This window comes from Rhinatrema bivittatum, chromosome 2 (genome assembly GCF_901001135.1).
Source record: "Rhinatrema bivittatum chromosome 2, aRhiBiv1.1, whole genome shotgun sequence".
Classification (NCBI taxonomy): domain Eukaryota; kingdom Metazoa; phylum Chordata; class Amphibia; order Gymnophiona; family Rhinatrematidae; genus Rhinatrema; species Rhinatrema bivittatum.
In genome coordinates, this window is record NC_042616.1 from 367,283,096 (window position 1) to 367,303,800 (window position 20,705).

Below are 20,705 nucleotides of genomic sequence, written 5' to 3' on the forward strand. Positions count from 1 at the left end.
GGAGCCTTCTTGGGATGGGCCGTGTGTGTGTGTGTGTGTATGTGTGTGTGTGAATGGAAGCCTTCCTGGCATTTGGGTAGATATGAATGGGAGCCTATTTGGGATGTGTGAGAAAATGGAAACTCTCCTGTGGTGTGTGAGTATGAATGGGAGCTTGTCTAGATTGTATGGGGCAGATTTTAAATACTTGCGCGAGCGTGTACTTTTGTTCGCGCAGCAGGCGCGAACAAAAGTACGCTGGATTTTATAAGATACGCACGTAGCCACGCGTATCTTATAAAATCTGGGGTCGGCGCGCGCAAGGGGGTGCACATTTGTGCAACCTGCGTGCGCCGAGCCCAGCGCACGCTGCCTGTTCCCTCCGAGGCCGCTCCGATTTCGGAGCGGCCTCGGAGGGAACTTTCCTTCGCCCTCCTCCCACCTTCCACTCCATTCCCCTACCTAACCCACCCCCCTCGGCAAAGTTCAGCAGGCGGAACTTTGCGCATGTCGGCCGGCCGCCCCGCTCCGTGGTCCAGTCCCGGGGGTTGTTCCGGAGGTCGCGGCCACGCCCACGGAACGCCCCCAGGCCGAAACCACGCCCACGTCACCGCCCCCAAAACACCGCGCCCCGCCCCCTAAACGCCGTGTCATCCCGCCACGCCCCCGCCAGGAAGCCCTGGGACTTACGCGCATCCCGGGGCTCTGCGCGCGCCGGCAGCCTATGCAAAATAGGTGCGCCGGGTTTTAAAATCCGCCCCTATGTGTGCAGCAGCTGAAATGGAGAACCCAGGGCTGCTGGCAGATCCCAACCAAAGAAGATCTGGAGATGCCTGGGGGTTTGTCTGAGAGGGAGTGTATGTGTTTATGAGTTTGTGTGTGTTTGTATATATATAGAAAAAAGCTTGAGTATCCCACTCCCACTAATCCACAACAATCTCAGGGTGACTAGAAATCAAAAGTTCCCAGGTATGGAGTGTGTACATTTTAAAAATCCTTTTAGTTTTATTTTTCAGGTGTTATTTGATGTGTCTGCTATTTTGAAATATTTTATTGGTGTTTGTGACATTTAAAAAAAATATATGAGTTTTTAATTATTCAATCTTTTATTTGTCATTTGTTTTTGCAATGTTATAATTAGTATGTTTTTACTATAATGATTATATATTTATTTTATTTCTTGATTTCATTGTTTGATGTTTGAGGAATGGTGATGGTTCTGGTTTTTTATTGTTGCATTGCATAGAGAGTGTAGCTTCTTTTGGTTTCCAGTTCAGGTTTTGTCACTTTTATATTTCTACTTTATGGTTGCTCTATTCTGTATTTGGTGGGGGGGGGGTCTGTTTATGTTCTGCATGTGTGACTGAGGTCTGATATTCTCCTATTAAGAAGTATATTAGTGTTTTAGGGCTTTCAGAGGGTCAAGCCCACACAACACACATTATAATAGGCCTAATACAAAATGGGTTCCAACTGTTTTTTGTAGGGATTTTAGGTTGGTATCACAGCAGTGCATGTAAATATAATTTAAGTGATATTTTTACCTTAGAATATGGTACTTTAATATTTTTCATGTAAAACGTTATTATAAATACATAAATCTTAACATTGTGTGGAGTGGGCCGAGGGGGAGGTTAGAGGTTGGGGAGCATTACGTGTTCAACAACTGGCAGCAAAACGAGTGTCTACCCCAATACATTATTACCATTAAGTCATCTACTTCAACCTACCTGAATAGTCAAGCAGTACAGATGGCATAATAACATGAATAACACCTTGGCCATCCTTATGCACACATCAAAAACATAGGAGTCATGCAATCACAAAAGCAAGCACTATGAAGTAATAGGATTATTTATTTATTTATGTATTTATTTGTGGTTTTTATATACCGGACTTCGTAGGATAACAGGTTTACATTATAACTTCAAAATCAGCAAAACAGAGGCTTTACATAGAACTTATAGGAAAACAGTGAATAAAATAAAATTAAATAAACTATACAATGAACGAAGCTTAAATAGAGAGACTTAAATAGAGGTTGTTGGATAACTGAGATGGTATTGAGAGAAATGATTGGGGGATGGAGTGGGGGGAAAGAAAGAAAGGGGGTAGAGGGGGGGATGAAGATGGACGGAATGTATAGAGGGGATAGGGGTTGTATATTGCATATAGGGAGGAGAATGAAGAGTTGAAAGGGTTGCATGGGGGAGGGAAAGGAGGAGTTGCATAGATTGCAAGGAACTATTTACAATAGATGCATTGGGGAGGAAATAACATATATGATTATAAAACTATATACAAAGTGTACATTATTGAAGATATGTAAGTCAAGGCATGAAGTTGAAAATCCAAGATAGTAGCAACTAAGAGAGGGAGTTATCTTATGAGGGATCGTAAAGTTAGAACTGAGGGATCTGTTAGGGGCAGGGACGCGGGAGAGGAGGGGTGGTGAGGGTAGAGGCATTGTATAGCAGGGAGAGTGTTTTGTTGGCAAAGAAGATTGAAGGGTGAGCAAATTGAGTGAGTTTTGGTGATATGTACTGTTTGAATGCCTTCGTGAAAAGCCATGTTTTGAGTTTTCGTTTAAATGTTTTATGGCAAGCCTCTTGGCGTAGATCTACTGGCATAGTGTTCCAAAGGGTTGGTCCTGATACAGAGAGTAGACGAGCTCTAGTTGCAGCCAGTTTGGTGGTTTGTGAGAGAGGGTTAGCATGGTTGCATGATATTGGTGTCTTGTGGGTCTCTTGGCTTGGTGGAATTTAAGGGAACCGTTAAGCCAGTACATGTCTGGGTTGTAAAGGGCTTTGTAAATGAGAGAGAGGGATTTGTACTGAATACAAGAAGTAATAGGGAGCCAGTGAAGGTTCATGAATATGGGGGTTATATGCTCATTTCTGCGTGTGTTGGTTATGATTCGAGCAGTGGTGTTTTGTAGAATTTGTAAGGGTTGTGTGACATTCTTATGTAACCCCACGAGGAGGGAGTTACAGTAGTCAAGTTTGGATAGAAGTACAGTGCGGAAGTCAGTGGGGTATAGATGAGGTTTCAGTTTTTTGAGGGTTTGGAGTTTGAAGAAGCCATCCTTTAGGGTATTGCTGATGAACCTCTTTAGATTAAAGCTATTGTCAATGATGACCCTTAGGTCTCTGGCATGTTGGGAAAGCTGAAAGGAGGGTGGTGGGAGAGATGATAGGGGGGGGCGTGATGTGGTGGCTTGGTGACGTGATTAGCATAATTTCAGTTTTAGTGGTGTTAAGGGAAAGATGAATAGAATTTAGCAGTTTGTTGATTGAGAGGAACGTGGAGTTCCAGATTTTTAAGGCATTCAGATTTTTAAGGCATTCGGGAGAGTGTCTGAGATGTGAAATTACACCTGCAATAATGCACACATATCATCACGCAAGCAGGCAAAACACCTGCAATAAGAAATATGTGCCCGACCTTTGAAAGTAATCCATCATTGCTGTCTTCCTGTGCAAAGAACTCACTTGGCCCCTTCTGTAGTCAGAGAGGCAGTCTCTTACCTGTAATATTTCCTTCCTTGAGGTTGGGAGAAAGACTGACCCCTATCTGCTGCCCTGCATCAGAAACTGAGTCATTGCTTTGAAAAGTACAAGTAAGACAAGAGTTGTAAGATTACATGAAATAATAGTTTTAAACTAATTACAGAAATAGTCAATACCTTCTTGCATAGATAAGACATCTCAATTAAATTAAAGTGTGTCCCTCATTAACAGGAAAGGAAGATAATGTTAAACAAATGTACACTTTGAAGAAATGTACACATTGCAACTATCTTCCCTAAATGTAAATGTAAAAACGTGTAAAAGTTGTTAAAATAATTCCCCTGGGAGAATTCTGACCGGAACTTAAACCAGCCTCAGATGTGAGTAAATATTAAGGATGACCGTAACAAACAAATGTCAAACGCATTTGAGTGTATCAATATTTGTGATCGGAAGAGAGGTCATAAAAGGAATTGTCTATGGCGACTCCTCTTGTATGCTCCAAATATCTTTTTTCATATTATGATGAAAATCTTTTTTTTTTCATGGCCAGTATCTGTTGAATAACTGCTTTAGGGGCAATTTTCCAATTGCCCAAATGGGACAAAGACTGCACATACTATTTTACTCGTGGGCTCTGCACTGATGAAAGCAAAAGTACCTTCATACCATTGCTTCGAAACTTGTTGCAGGCACATTGTGGAAGTAATTTTCAAAAGCCATTTATACACATAAAATCCTTACATAAGTAAATGGGGTTTTGAAAATTGCTATGATATATACTACTTTTACATGTGCAATTCATTTGAAAATTCACTCCAATATGTGCAGTCTATTCCACCTGCGTTTTCTGTGGGTAGATTTTTGCCTGCAAAGAACTGAAAACATCATTTAAGATGGTACTTTTTCTCCCCAACCTAAAAACACCCCCAGGGCCCTTCCTAATAGTGCAACATTGAGGGAGGGACATTTTCAGACCCTCAATTCATGCAGGTAAAAGGCTTTTGAAATGTCCTCCCTATGACAGCAAATCCCAGCAATTTCCCACTATTCAGTTTCCAAAGACCAAAATGATTTTGAGTGCTTTGGCCTTTTCATCTTTGTAGATGTGAAAATATAATAAGACTCTTGAACAAATGGAGAAGAAATATATAAGGCAAAATATGAAATGATGGTAAGTTATGTCCAAATGATTAATTCAAAAAAATTCTCCATCACACACAAGAGTGACATGTGCCTGTCTCTTCTATTATGCCTTGTGAGATTTTCCTACTAAACATATGTGCATATTTTTCATGGCCACTGATATTTGAATTGCAGTTTGCTCCCATGCAGAACATGAAATACTTCAAACTGCATAATACTGACTAAATTATAAATTCTCCAGTGACTTAAGATAGCAAGGGCCATAGTAATGAGTATGCGGAGGTGGTTTGTGTATATTTTTTCCTTCTAATTGTAATGCCAAGACCAACTGGCTTTTTCTCTTGTGCCTAGTCTCATACAATCATAATAACAATGTAGTATTATGAAAATTGAAACGGTGTACTATTCTGTATGAATATGAGACATCAAGGAGTCAGGAAGACCACAATCTAAAGAGTATGATAGCCAATTTAGATCCCCAAGTCAAACTGATTAGGAAATGGTTTTATATAAATGCACATATTTAAGATGTCATGATCTACACTGCCCTCTCTTTAGTTCTGTAATGTGCCTTTTTACTGAACTTCATTTTGCAAATATTACAAAAAGCTTAAAAAAACAATAAAAATATTTTAAATTGTATATGCCATAGTAAATTGTTGTCATTTAATATGTTAATGTTTAATTTAGGGCCTGATTTACCATGCTTTTTTCTTGTAGACACGATACTGGAGAAGAGGTTTCCTAAATCAGGTCCTTGGTCAGCATTTATCACCAATTTATGTTCTCACCTTTGGGGGGTGATTCATTTAATCGGACTTCACAAAATGGACTCTAATCTATAATAAAAATGGTGATAGCAGACAGAATAAATGGGAAGGCTGATTATTTTTCTTGCCTTTTCAATATTTATCTATTTGAGATTTGCATGACTTGAAAATTCAAATTGCCACAGAGCACTCATTTGAAAGGCAAGCAAAACAAAATAAGACTTTATTGCAGGTATAAAATTTAAATCAACCCATAAAAATGACTCAGACTGCGACATGGGCATTGGCAACCAAGGACTTAATTCATCAAAATTTGGGACTTAGGAAAACATTTTATTAAAAGATATTTGATTAAAAATTCAAATAATTGTCTCATGTTTATAAAAGGCATCTCAGATAGAGAATGTATCTCCTTTTTAAAGGGTTTACAACATTTTTTACGCCACCTTTACATTAAGCCTGTTTTGTAGTGATTCATAAATTTGAGTCCTGCTGCTGGTCATTCACTAACATGAATCACCTAGTTATCACATTTAAAACTATAGATTAAAAAAAAAAATCTAATAAATAAATTCAAAGCCCCTAATCATGTTTAGCAGCTCACAGACTGAGACATACCCACTCCTTACCAGCCTGTTAAGACTTTATCAACTGAACAAATTAAGCTGCAGGCAACAGAGTACTATCTAGGCTTTTGAACCAAATGCCACATATATGAATATCCACCTCTGTGCTTTTTAACCCAGTCCTCGGGGCACATCTAGCCAGTAAGTTTTTCAGGAAATCAACAATGAATAAGCATGAGATAGATTTGCATATAATGGAAGCAGTGAATGTAGATCTATCTCATGCATATTCTTGTGGATATCCTGAAACCCTGACTAGGTATGCCCCGAGGATTGGGTTGAGAAGCACTGATTTATCTGTTGGTGAGAGTTTATATGTGTGCATCTAGTGCAAAAAACCCTTGGCTCTCAGAGAACAAGTAAATCATTGTGATATCTCAGATCGAATGTCGGTATATAAAAAATAATAAATAAATAAATAAATAGATAAATAAATAAATATATCTGATCTCTTGAGGTTAGAGTAGCAGACCTGGAGGAACTGAGGTAGACAGAGAGGTGTATAGTGGAGACTTTCAGGAATATAGTAGAGCGACCCCAACTCCAGATAAGCAGCCCTGGTACTGCTTTGGAGAAGCAAGTTTGCCTGAAGGGTCACCATTGCCTTGGTGTGGCAGGAAGTGATGCTTTATCGTATTGTACTAAGGACGTGTCTTCAGAGGGTGGTGACCAGGAAGGAAGGGATAGGACAACCATTGTAGTTGGTAATTTGATCAATAGGAAAGTAGACAGCTGGGTGACTGGTGGGAGTAAGAATAGCTCAGTAACTTCCTTGTCTGGTGTGAAGGTAGTGGACCTCATGTATCACCTAGATAAGATTTTAGAGAGTGTTAGGGAGGTGCCTGCTGTTGTGGTACATGTAAGTACCAATGACAAAGGAAGGTGCAGGTGGGAGTTTCTGGAGGCTAAATTTAGGCTCTTAGATAAGAAATAGAAATTCAGAACCTCCTGGGTTACATTCTCAGAAATGTTCCCCATTCCATGTGCAGGACCCCAGAAGCAGGCAGAGCTCCAAAGTCTTAATTTGTGGATAAGACAATGGTACAGGGAAGAGGGTTTTAGGTTTGTTAGGAAGTGGGGAATACTGGGGGGAAGTTTAGATTTGGTAAATTTAGATTCAAAATAAAATTATTATTATTATTATAACATAAAACATTTTTTTTGCATATTTTCCATAAAAGATTCCAAAAGAGAAGTTTCAGGTATTTGAGTAATATTAGGCACTGCGGTATAGAGAATATTATCAAAGACATTGTTCCAACAAATTACTTATGGAATATTTAACTATAATCAGTCCCCCTTGCCACCAACCAATGTGCAGCAGTGGGAGAAACTGAATAATTAGCTTGCTGCAGTATTTTTTCAAAATTTCCACAGAATCAACATTTCTGAAAGCTTTCACACCTTAATTCAATTTTTTAAGAAATCTGCAGGATTGCTGTCTGCCTTCAATTTCAAGTCTCTCTGCCCCTTTTCCAGCACTTCCCCTTGCAAATAACCTGCTGGGAACCTTTTTCTGTTGTTCCATCCACTTCCCTCCCTTTTGTTTTGAAGTGAAGGGGGGAGGGAGTGAAGTTGGAGTGGACAGAAAAAGAAATCAGAATGTTTGATCCTGCAATGATTTCTTAAATCCTTATGAAACTAAAGATGATTTTGATATAATCCCTGGATGGTATGATGTCCCTTTAGAAGAATTTCATGTTTATACAGGTTCTTGCACCTGCTTATATGGCTAGTCATGCACCATTTACAAAAAACAAGATGTGTTTTGGAAGTCTGCAACTGCTGGCTTCCCCCAACTAGCAGAAAGGGCATTAATTTCAATTCATTGATTCTTGATAACTAACAATACTGCTGACAAGATTCAAACTTGTGCTAATTCAATCCTTTTTTGTATCTATTGCCATACGTCCAATATATATGCACGTCTTTTTTTATAATTAACATCATGAGAAACTGCTGATGCTAAGGGCATTTGTTGCAAACAGAACTTCATATACATGGAAAGACAACAAGGACTTTCTCATTTCCATATAAAAAGGCTGGTTGCACTATTTCAATTTGAAACAAAAGTGACATTTTACATATAAAAGTTTGTAACCTTACTCGATAAATTGTTGATTTTTCTATTTGGTTAATTTTTTATTTGTATACAAATATGAATGGTTTTCAATTTTAAAAATTAACTTTTTTACATAGTAAGAGGTGTGAATCTGTATGCAAAATTGTGCACATTTGCCAGAGAAGTTTGAAATATCTGCCACAGAATTTGCTAACTTCTAGCAAAGAATCTTGAAAAATCTGCCACTGGGGCTCTGAATATAATCATCTCTGAATAAATAATTTATTTAAAGTAAACAGCCAGTGCCTTTAAATTAAGCTGCTACCATCTGGTTTTGCAGACATGTATTGCATCTCATTTTAACTTGTATTAACTCATGCAATCATTAATATTTTGGCAATACATGTAAAAATTTCATGTCAATAAAATTTGATTAGCTAATACCAAAGGAAATTTTCTGTTCTCCAGCTCTGAGCTCCAGTAAAGTCTATACCATGGAAATTCCCAAGCGGCTTTTATTTATTACCCTCTCTCATCATGTCCTAGCATGTCCTGCCTTCCGCCTCCAGCTGCAGCAGTCTGCCCTCACCTCTGCAGACCAGGCAATGGGACACAGCCTGCAGACTGGGCCAAGGCTCCAGCCTACGCCAAGGCATAGGCATCGGAACCTGGTCTCTGAACCAGGCCACAGCGTCAGACCTGAGCCTGGATTCTGGTCTAGGTTGAAGCCCAGACAACGCGACCCAGCATTTGGGTTGGGTAATAGCATCAGGCCTGGGCCTGGATCATGGCCAAGGCCAAGGCCCAGGAGTCGGGACCATGCTTCTGGACCAACCCATGGCATCAAGCCTGGCCCTGGAACTTGGTCTAGACTGATGCCTAGGTGTTGGGACCCTGCTTCTGGGTCAGGCCCCGGCAATGGGCTCAGGCTTGGTCCTGAGCTTGGACCTGGCCTCTGAACCTGGCCTCGGTGTCGAGCCTTGGCCTGGACCTTGGTCTAAAAAGAGGCCCAGATATCAGGACTAGCCTTCGAGCTGGGCCCAGTAATTGGACCTTGGCATCGGCACTGGGCCTGGAACTAGCCACATTGTCATATTCTCAATGGATCAGATAAGAAGGGGTCAGGAAAGTTCTCAACCCCGGCAAGAGTTTTCAGGGGGACCTTGGCCTTTGCTTGGGTATCGACTGAAACCAGGGCATCAAACCCAGGCTTAGACTGAGACCCCGGTGTCACACTTGGGTATAAGCCATGGCCTGATACAGTTGTGGCCTATGCCTAGGCAAGGCCTAGGCTGAGGCACTGGCATTGCACTTGGGTGATGGCCATGGCTCCTGCTTTGGGCCTGTGCCTATTCTCTAGATGAGGCCCTAGCATCAGGCCTAGGCTTAGGCCCGACAGGAGATTTTTTTTAAATGAATAAAATAAATAGGAATTGTTTAATTCAGGGAACCCCTCAATTTGTTTTGGGGTCCCCTGAAAAAAACAAATTTGGTCTTTTTCATTTCATTTTTTGCATTCAGTTTAATCTAATGCACACCCCTAAAATATTGGTCCTTTTCAACATTTTAGTAAGTGGAAGGATTTTTAAGGAAGTTTTGTCTTTTTTGCAAATGTTAACAATTCTGTACCAGGATACAGAGTTAAGAAGGTGTGGAAAACATGATGAGGGGTCTAGTGAAGCTTGTGAAATAGTCTAGAGTTTGGCAGCTAAAATTTAATTCAGAGTCACATTTGGGCTGCAAATTCCCAAGGGAGCAATTAAGTATAGGATGTGAAATTCTGCTAAGCATGAAAAGAGGGGGATCTGAGGGTAAGAACATAAGAAATTGCCATGCTGGGTCAGATCAAGGGTCCATCAAGCCGGATGGGAATTTACTCCCGGTACTTCCTGATTCCAAAGAGAACAGGGAGACTCTTTCCCATCCTAGTCCTGAGGGCCTTGAAAACATTTCTCAAAAAAGAAAAGTTCAAGATAGTTTCACTGGGCACCCTGATTCCCCTCCTATAAAAAGAGGACTAGCTATGTTCCCTCAATTTAAAGGACACATACTCACATCAAGATCTTCCCAGGTCACAGGAAGTATCTCAGATTTGTGACGGAAAAAGAGCACTTGCAGTAGAGTGTTCCCGTTCAGGCTTGTGTTGGCCCCATGTGTCTTTCCAATATGCCTGGCTGTGGTGATTATTCACCTCCGCAGGCTGGGAGTGCATGTTCCCCTTACTAGGACGATTGGCTAGTCAAGAGCGGCTCTCAGGCAGGGGCCAATTGATCCATGCATTTCACCATCTGGGTGTTGGAGTCACTAGGGTTCATCATCATCTATCCGAAGTCTCACCTCAGCCCATCACCTCGATTGGACTTCATAGGAGCCCTGCTAGATACAGCTCAGTCAAATGCCTTCCTACCATGATCCAGGGTGGTCACCTTGGCGTCCTTAGTGGCGGTGATTCAACAGAGCCAGCAAATTTCAGCTTGGCACATGTTGAGGCTGTTGGGCCACATTGCCACAAGTGTCCATGTTACACCCTTGGCATGCTTGCACATGTGCAGAACCCAGTGGAAACTGAGGTCTCAGTGGCACCAGGCCACCAAGAGCCTCCAGGCTTGCATCCGAGTCACTCCATCTCTCTGGAACTGTTTGTCCTGGTGGTGGGGTCTTGAATTTGGAACGAAGAATATCTTTCCAAAATCCCTCTATCCAAATTGTCCTAACCACAGATGCATCCACCATGGAGTGGAGAGCTCATGTAGAGGGGCTCCACTCCCAGGTCTATCATCCACCCAGGAAGCACGATGTCAAATCAATTTCCTGGAGCTCCAGGTGATCAGGTATGTGCTGTGGGCTTTCAGAGGTTGATTGTCCAACTATATTGTCTTGGTCCAAACACACAACCGAATAGCAATGTGGTATTTCAACAAGCAAGAAGGCACAGGATCATACCTCCTGTCAGGAAGAGGTCCAGATCTGGTCCTGGGGCCCGTCCCACAGGATGGTACTCAGGGCCATGTATCTGGCCAAAATGGAGAATGTAATATTGGGCAGACTGAGTCTTGCCTTTATTTTATTTTTATTTATTTTATTTGTTTTTATATACCGATATTCACCCGTGAGTATCATGTCGGTTTACAAGATAACTTTTTTGATAATGTGACAGTGGTCATATTATCTTTACTAGGGATGTGAATCGTTTTTTGACGATTTAAAATATCGTCCGATATATTTTAAATCGTCAAAAATCGTTAGAGGCGATATTTAATAGGAATTCCCCCGATTTATCATCAAAAATCGTAAATCGGGGGAAGGGGGAGGGGAAGGGGGAGGGCGGGAAAACCGGCACACAAAAACATCCATAAAACCCACCCCGACCCTTTAAAATAAATCCCCCACCCTCCCGAACCCCCCCAAAATGTCCTAAATTACCTGGGGTCCAGTGGGGGGGGTCCCGTTGTGATCTTCCACTCTCGGGCCATGGGTGCGTTGATAGAAATGGCGCCGGCGCTACCTTTGCCCTGTCATATGACAGGGCAAAGGTAGAGCCGGCGCAATTTTGCTTCCTGTCCCCCGACGTCACGAGCATAGGAGATCGCTCCTGGACCCCCGCTGGACCCCCAGGGACTTTTGGCCAGCTTGGGGGGGCCTCCTGACCCCCACAAGACTTGCCAAAAGTCCAGTGGGGGTCCGGGAACGACCTCCTGCACTCGAATCGTGTTGCCGTAATGGAAAATGGCCATTTTGCAGTACGGCAATATGGCCATATGGCCGGCGTCATTTTGCAAAAAGTCGCCGGCCATATGGCCATTTTGCAAAATGGCGCCGGCCATATGACCATATTGCCGTACTGCAAAATGGGCATTTTCCATTACGGCAACACGATTCGAGTGCAGGAGGTCATTCCCGGACCCCCGCTGGACTTTTGGCAAGTCTTGTGGGGGTCAGGAGGCCCCCCCAAGCTGGCCAAAATTCCCTGGGGGTCCAGCGGGGGTCCGGGAGCGATCTCCTACGTTCGTGACGTCGGGGGACAGGAAGCAAAATGGCGCCAGCGCTACCTTTGCCCTGTCAGGCAAAGGAAGCGCCGGCGCCATTTCTATCAACGCACCCGTGGCCCGAGAGTGGAAGATCACAATAGGACCCCCCCACTGGACCCCAGGTAATTTAAGACATTTTGGGGGGGTTCGGGAGGGTGGGGGATTTATTTTAAAGGGTCGGGGAGGGTTTTAGGGATGTTTTAGTGTGCCGGTTTTCCCGCCCTCCCCCGATTTACGATTTACACGATATTTAAAAAAACAAAACCGCGACGATCCGATTCCCTCCCCCCCCAGCCGAAATCGATCGTTAAGACGATTGATCACACGATTCACATCTCTAATCTTTACATTTGTAACATTGTAACAAATATGTTAACATTGTAAACATTAGATCTTTTGACCCCATGAGTGGTCTTTGGACCAGAAATGGCAAATTGGATCTTTCACCTCTGGGGAAACCCAGATGTGGACTTGTGTGCATCCCACTGCAACAGGAAGGTGACTTAGTTCTGTTCCCTCTACAGGTGTTATGCCCAGGCATGACTGCATCTTGGAGGTTATGTCAAGGCTCATTTTGTCAGAGACATGGCAACGTCGGTGGCCAATTGAGAGCAGTTCCCATGGAGGAGACCTGCAAGGCTATGACATGGAGTTCTCTCCACACATTCATATCTCACTACAATCTTGATAGGAATGGCCGACATGACAGTAGGTTCGACCAATCTGTCCTTTGGGTTCTCTTTGAGGTGTAGAACCCAATTCTCCCTGCTTAGGGCCATTTGTTTGGGTTCAAGCTGTCTTCCCCTCTGTTACCAACAGCACTGTGGTTTTTGTACCCGTTGGCACTTGGTTGATGCTTGTTGGTCCCCTACCATCCTGCTTGTCCTAGGAGAAAGCAGATTTGCTTACTGTTACAGTTAAACTCTGCTATGCAGGTCAGTCACTTATATTATATTGCATCATTGTAAGATCTAAGACCATACTTGCACTTCTTGCTGCTTAGATGCAGTCAAAATGAAATGAAAAGGAAGAGTGGACACAGCTGGTGAACATCATGTTGCTGCTACCATCTTCAATGTGAACCCCCAGGGCTGATATTTTCTCCTCTCTTCCTCTTCTTTGATCCTGTCAGATCAAATTTGCTGAAAGAACTCTATGAGAAGATAGCATATAGAGAGAGTAAAAAAACCTATTATACCCTATTCCAGTGACTGCTCCTCCACACCACCATTGTGTTCTAATTTGCTGAAACTAGACGATTGTGTGGGAAGGAAAGAAGAAACAGCCATAGGAACCAGAGCACAAATTCTTACTCTTTCTCCACAATACTGGCCTACAGTACTTATTTATTTTATTTATTTATTTAGGGCTTTTTTATACCGACACTCATGATACCAATGATATCGTATCGGTTTACAATAAACCTCTGTGCAATAACAATAACATTAACATCAACGTGAACAATAGGCGAAGAGAGAAAAAGTGAATGAAAGTTACAATAAAACAGGGGCACTTGAACTGGGAGGAGGAAAAGCCAAAGTCATGGCTAACATAGAAATAAATGATATCTAGTCTCGGAAATAAATAATATCTAATCATATACTTAGGACTATAATAATCACTTGTACTCAGGACTGAATATTATCAAATGTGTACTTACTAAGGCTGAAGATTATCCTTCAAAACTGTCCCAGAATTTACAAGAATTAAACATCACTTTTATGCCAGGACACTACTGCAAACAATTATAGAGAAATCTTGTTGGAGTTCTTAAAACTAGAATACCAAATGGTAAATCAGATTTATCTTGTTTTAATCGTTCATACTCTGGGGGAATGTACAACAACCTATCCTCTAGATTTATCAAAATGCTATAAATATAGCAGAAATAGCACCCACGATAAAAGAGGAGTCATGATTAGGGTAATTTCCCTGCTCCCATTTGGCATAGGTAATTTGTGCAAAGGCGCGATAAATGTTTTGCACCTGTGCTACTTTTTGCTTCATGCACTAATTAATGCACTGCAGGGAGAGAGAAAGAGAAAGAAAGAGAGAGACCCATATGTCACTCTAATATTTATACCAGTCTAAGAGGGGGCACTTTTAACTCAGAGTGGGATTTGGGAGGGTGGGGTAGGTTTAGGGGGGGTAGTTTTACATACACAGTAGGAGGTACAAACAGGAAAGTACAGTTCACTAAAGATATTTTGTCATTTCAGTTGATGAAAGGTACAAGAGGAGTTGATTTGTACAATGTACTCTCTCTCTCTCTCCCTCTCTCTCTCTCACTATCATTAATTTTGCCCAAACTCCTCCCACTTGCATAGCAAATACTGCATTTGCATACGAACGTGCATTGAACTATTTAATGCATGGGTTACGACTTTATTGCATGTGTTAGGGCTATAACGCTAGCAAAATGATATATGACCAACTAAGTTTGCACAAGGTCTACAATATTTAAATTATTGTTAAATACTGCATGAAGGGCTCTTACAGGTGCTTGTGCTAGCAACCATGTTGATATATTATTATACCCCTTTGATAGTATTATTATTGTAACTCCATCCTAGGGCACATAAAATGATGGGAGGATTTTCCTTTGTGGAGTAAGGGTCCATCTCCCAAATTTATTTAAAGGATTCCAAAGTATGGGTCATGCAGAATGTGAAGAGGGTCCAAAATAGAGACAGCAGAGGTAGCTGATGTTCCTTTGATTGGAGAGGGAAGATAGATACCATCCTCCTCCCCGCCATAAACCCTGGCCCTTAAAACTATCTCTCATTGATGGCATAAATAAAGCTTCAGTGTCACACCACTCTCATAGTAAACTCAAACTCTCAAATTTGGGCTTTCAAGCTAGTCACTTTGTACAGGAATAGAATAGGGTAGGCATTTCCTAAATGAATACTCATAATTAATGGCAATACAGCAAATCAAGTAAATATTTCCCCACAACATAGCATCTGATACCCCAACGTGAAAAGTGATAGTCAATCAGCCTTCTCTTTAACAGACCTTCATACTCCCATTACCAAACATTTTACTGGAATATATGGATTATATTCCTTACTAGAGATGTGAATCGGAACCGATTCCGGTTCCAATTCACATCGTTAATTTTTTTTTGTGCGGCCTGATCGCGGTTTTGTTTATCGGCTGCGCCCGAGCCGATAAACAAAAAAACCCTCCCGACCCTTTAAAACTGTTCCTTTAGCTTTCCTCACCCTCCTGAACCACCCCCCCCCCCAAAACGTTTTACAAGTACCTGGTGGTCCAGTGGAAGTCCCAGGAGCGACCTCCTGCTCTCGGGGCCGTCGGCTGCCACTAATAAAAATGGCGCCGATGGCCCTTTTCCCTTACCATGTGACAGGGTATCTGTGCCATTGGCCAGACCCTGTCACATGGTAGGAGTAATGGACGGCCGGCGCCATCTTTAAAAATGGCGTGGGTCATCCAGTGCTCCTACCATGTGACAAAGGCTGGCCAATGGCACGGATACCCTGTCACATGGTAAGGGCAAAGGGCCATCGGCGCCATTTTGATTAGTGGCAGCTGACAGCCCAAGAGCGGGAGTTGGCTCCCGGGACCCCCACTGGACCATCAGGTACTTGTAAAATGTTTTTTTTTGGGGGGGGGGGGTTCGGGAGGGTGGGGGAAGCTAAGGGAACAGTTTTAAAGGGTCGGGGTGGGTTTAAGGATTGTTTTGGTGTGCCACTTTTCCCGCCCTCCCCCAAAATGATAAGAGAACCGCAGGAACAAAATTGTGGGGTTCTCTTATCGGGAGCCCCCGATTTCTGACGATTTTGAAAATATCATCCGATATTTTCAATCGTCCGAAGCCCGATTCAGATCCCTATTCCTTACAGTTACATATACCCAAATTCTCCCACTTTTAGACATACCTCTTTTCCCATCTCAACCCTCCCCAAACATACAGGTCAGGTACAACACTCCCTTCAAATACCAGACTTACATCCATGAGAACCAGAAAATTTTAGTCTTAGTTTCTACTTGTGACTTCCAGGTCACCAATCTTCCTTACAAGTTTCTCCACTTCTCCCATCCAGCAACATGCAGGTCTCCCCAGTGTCCCTCATGTCATAGACCTTCATGTGGCATTTCTCATTTCAGCAATCAAATATAATAATATGATGCCACAATCAGATTTGAAATTTTTTTTTAAAAAATGTGTATTACTAAAAATTTTTTACTTACACATAATTATACATAATTACCTACAGCACATAATATTTAAAAACACCCACATCCCAACTTCCAACTAGGACCCTAGTTTTGATGACTATATGACATCTTCTTCAGGGGATAAACCCAACCCTTAAAAACTCACACTCCAAAAAATACAAAAATACACTTGTTCTGATGACTCAGATGACACCCAATACATTTGAATCTAGAAAATTCTTTAATTTTCAATTTCTAAAAAACAAAAAAGAAGAAAGAAAAATATTGTATTAAATAGTATAATATTCAAAATCAACAAACTCAAAAATAACAATCTAATGGTGATGTTGCACTGGAGGTGAACCCTTGGCCTGGCACAGGATTGGTACAGCCCTCTGAGGGTTCCCAGAGGGTGCCTGCCGCCAGGAGGTGGAGCACACGAGGAGACAGACGCTAGCTGGAGCTTCACCAATAACAGTCCAGGGGCTCTGTGGGTTGAGCCCTTGGATTCCTGGACTGCCTGGGCTTAGGTAGGCCTCTGAGGGTCTTCTGGAGAGGTAACACAGAGGTGTGCCCACCAAGAGCAAAGGTGCATGGCCAGTGGAAAGCAGATAAGCTAGACCGGAACAGAGAGTACCGGAGACCACTGGAATGGAACAAGAACTGAAGGTCCTCCAGTCAGGATAGGCAGCGCCTAGTGGTCTAGCTTGTAGATGGCCACGGGTAGCGTCAGAACAGGCAGGCCTGGTGGTCACAGAAGAAGCAAGGAGAATGTCCGTATGGAGCGCAAGGCTCAAAGCCAGGATATCCTTCCGAGGGTGGTCAGCCAAAGCAAAGGTCAGTTCCAGGTATCAGTCCGAGTGTGGTCTGTGGCAAGCAGAGTCAATTCCAGGTATCAGTCCAAGCATGGTTAGTAGCAAGCAGAGGTCAGTTCCAGGCAGCAGTCCAAACGTGGTCAGAGGCAAGCCGAGGTCAGTACCGTGTATCAGTCCAAGAAGGTACAACCTCGGTAGCGGAACGTGGAACAGGAAACAGGAACAGACGCTGGAACACAGGGAGGACCACGGGAACACAGGAACACAGGAATGCAGGAACACTGGAACAAGCACTGAAACAAGGAACGCAGGAACACTGGAACAAGGAACGCAGGAACACTGGAACAAGCACAGGAACAAGAAACGCAGGAACACAGGACAGCAACTAGCTTCACACAAGTGTGACAACTCGTTTGCCAAGGTGAGGAACTGAGGGAAGGCCCTCGCCTTATATAGGACGCTTATGTGATGTCATCAGGAGGCGTCTGGCCGAGGTTCCTGTCCTGGGCCCTTTCAATGAGAGAGCGCAGGCCGCACGCGCACCTAGGGGTGGGGCCGAGGATGCCGAGGACGCGGAGCCCCTGCGGGAGCTCCGCTGAGAAACCTGTAAAGCCGGAGGCATTCGGGGCAGGCACTGGGGACGCCAAGAGCTGGCTGCAGCAGCTAGGGAGGATGGAACGGAGCCCGTGGAGGGAAGCCCGAAGTGAGCAGGCCCGGTCGCAGCACCAGCACAGCCAGGACGCGCAACAGGTGACTCTACAATTATACTTGCCTCTGTTATATTTGCTTGTAGTCCATTGGAAACATTGCTTTATAAATGAGTACTGATATCAGAATGTTACAATACACAGATGGGCTGCTGTAAAAGATAAGTGAATCTGCATTCATTAATAGAAAAGATTAATAAACAGATTAAAGGCTCTACAGTACTAATAATTGCTTACCCTTATATTAAATGCCATAATTTATAATTACTGCTGTACGGGATATTACTTAATAGCAACGCTATCATAATTTTTTCAACGTTCCTGCATCAAACAACATTACATTGTGGATTCAAAAACCTTAATTAGCATAAATAGTGAAATTGTGTATGTACTATAACACAAGAGTGTGTTGCAAGCATACCCTTAGATACATCATTCCGCCATAATTATATAATTATAGTGGAATGATGAGCGGCGATAACAAAGGGGTGGGGGGCGATAGTGAGCAGGTGGCTGCATCGTGGCTGTGTTTTCACCTACCGTGGTTGCAGCTATGCTGCACACTATCATCCCTGTAGCACCAATGAAATAACTGTAGCTATTTTTGATGCTAATACAGGCGATAATGTGCGATAAATTATCGCCCACAGCACTACATACAGCACTAAACCCCTCCCCTTTCCCTAATTTACATTTTCAAATCGCAATACAGTAGTTAATACGAGCATTAGGATGTTATCACCTGTGATAATGCCCTAATGCACATAATAACAGCCCATTGCAATTTGATGAATGATTCTCTTAGTTACATACTGAGGTATTTTTATGTATTGGTATAAATGGTGTGTAGTGAATAATTGAAAGGTGGATTGTGATCACTTCCATTACTGATTTTGGATATTGGAAGTTATGAATTTTTGCATATATGTTTCCATATGTATTCAATATTTTGTTTTGTGTATAATGCACTTTGGAATTAAATGTTATATTTGTAAAACTGTATTTAAAATAATGAATCCTTTATGTGACTACAGAAAATATTCAGTAAACCATTTAGTGGACAAGTTATCTGGATAAAGTTAACCAGAGAACTTGTTCTGCATATTCAGCGGGATAAATATACTTGCTTAACGTTCTGTAGCTACATATAGCTGGCTAACTTTAAAACCTAACCAATCCCACTCCCCCCAAAACTTGCCCCGGTTTGATGACAAATGATCAGATCAGAGGGCCTCCCTGGACTTTCATTCACTCCTTCCCGCTGTCACAAACAAAAGCAAATCACCCCACGGACTCCCCCATCTCACCTGCTCAATGACCAAAACCTGTCTTTGCCAAGAGCGAGGAACATCACTCACCTGCTCCATGCAACTCAAACACTGTTTCTGATAAGCTTGCAGGACTGTAATGGAGCTTGTCCCACCACAGCTTTAAGTGAAGTGGAGGCATAAAGTGCCACAACAGAACCCATCCTTCTATGGCCTGAAGTGAAGAGAAGGCTGATGGGGCTATGATGGACCCATTCCACCATGGCACAAAGTGAGAAGGTGGAATGGTGGGAACTTATCCCACCGTGGCCTGAAGTGAGAAGGACGTCAAGTGTACATGTACAATATATAGGGATGTACAGAAGAAAAATTTTGTTTCCATTTGTTTTATCAACCCCAATTCATTTCATTAGTTTCATAGCAAAAAAAAACCCCAATTTGTTTATTAGTTTCATTCGTTTTTTGTTTGCCATTAAAGTCAATGGGGGAAGAATTTGCAGCCTATTTTTGGCTGCAGAATTGGGGTTTTCTTATCAATCGGATGAAATTTCTGGGGAGCAATCATCAGAATGGGAAAAGAGCTCCAAGGTAATTAGACTGTAGCAAAGTGACACCAAAGTGGCATGAATAGCCTAAGGCACCATAAAGGGGCAAAGAGGTACTAGGAGTGGCAAGAGTGTTTTAACAAAGGTGCAAAGCAGCAGCGAGAGTGTCAGAAACACCCCACAGCTTCAGATGAGAGCACTGACAACAGTTGCATGAACCCTCGAAGGCAGCACGACAGGCAAAGTGGTAAGACAAGTGGCATCAACATCCTACAGCACAATGAAGGGGGAACATAGCAAGCAGAAAGACTAGCACCAACACACTGAGGAACCGTGATAGTGGCAAGAACACCACAAGGAGTAGAATCGTCTAGTGTATGGCAGCAAGGCAGAGTGGCAGAAAGTTGATAGGGGCAAGACAGGCTGGCAGAGCAGAGGTAGTCTGGTCCCTGTGATTTTGATAGGACCAAGACAGGCTGGCAGAGTGGAGGTAGCCTGGTCCCCGTCGTTTTGATATGGCCAAGACAGGCTGGCAGAGCGGAGGTAGTCTGGTCCCCGTTGTTTTGATAGGGCCAAGACAGGCTGGCAGAGTGGAGGTAGCCTGGTCCCTGTGATTTTGATAGGGCCAAGACAGGCTGGCAGAGCAGAGGTAGTCAGGTCGCTGTGGTGTTGATAGGGGCAAGTGTTATCTTTGGTATGGACAGACTGCTTGGGGAGACAGCAGTCTGTAGGTATTTGTAGGTGGATCCTTGGACCAGTGGCAGATGACCAAGCCTCAAGGGAAGATCCCGAGAGGAACCACCGGTCAGGCTTAGAGTATGGAGGCAGACACACACTTGTTCTTTTATTAAACAGTATACCAAACCACCAGAGGTGGCAGTAGTGAGCTGCAATGCCCGGCTGGGCTGTAGTCCCTCAGATACTGGAATAGTGATCCCTGGAGGCTGAGCTGGAGAGAAACCGAAATATAGTGAGTAGGCAGGGTATGCAAAGTTCATGTACCGAACCAGAAGGTAACACTCACACACTGTGTAGATTTAGCAACTTAGTCACATACATTACACT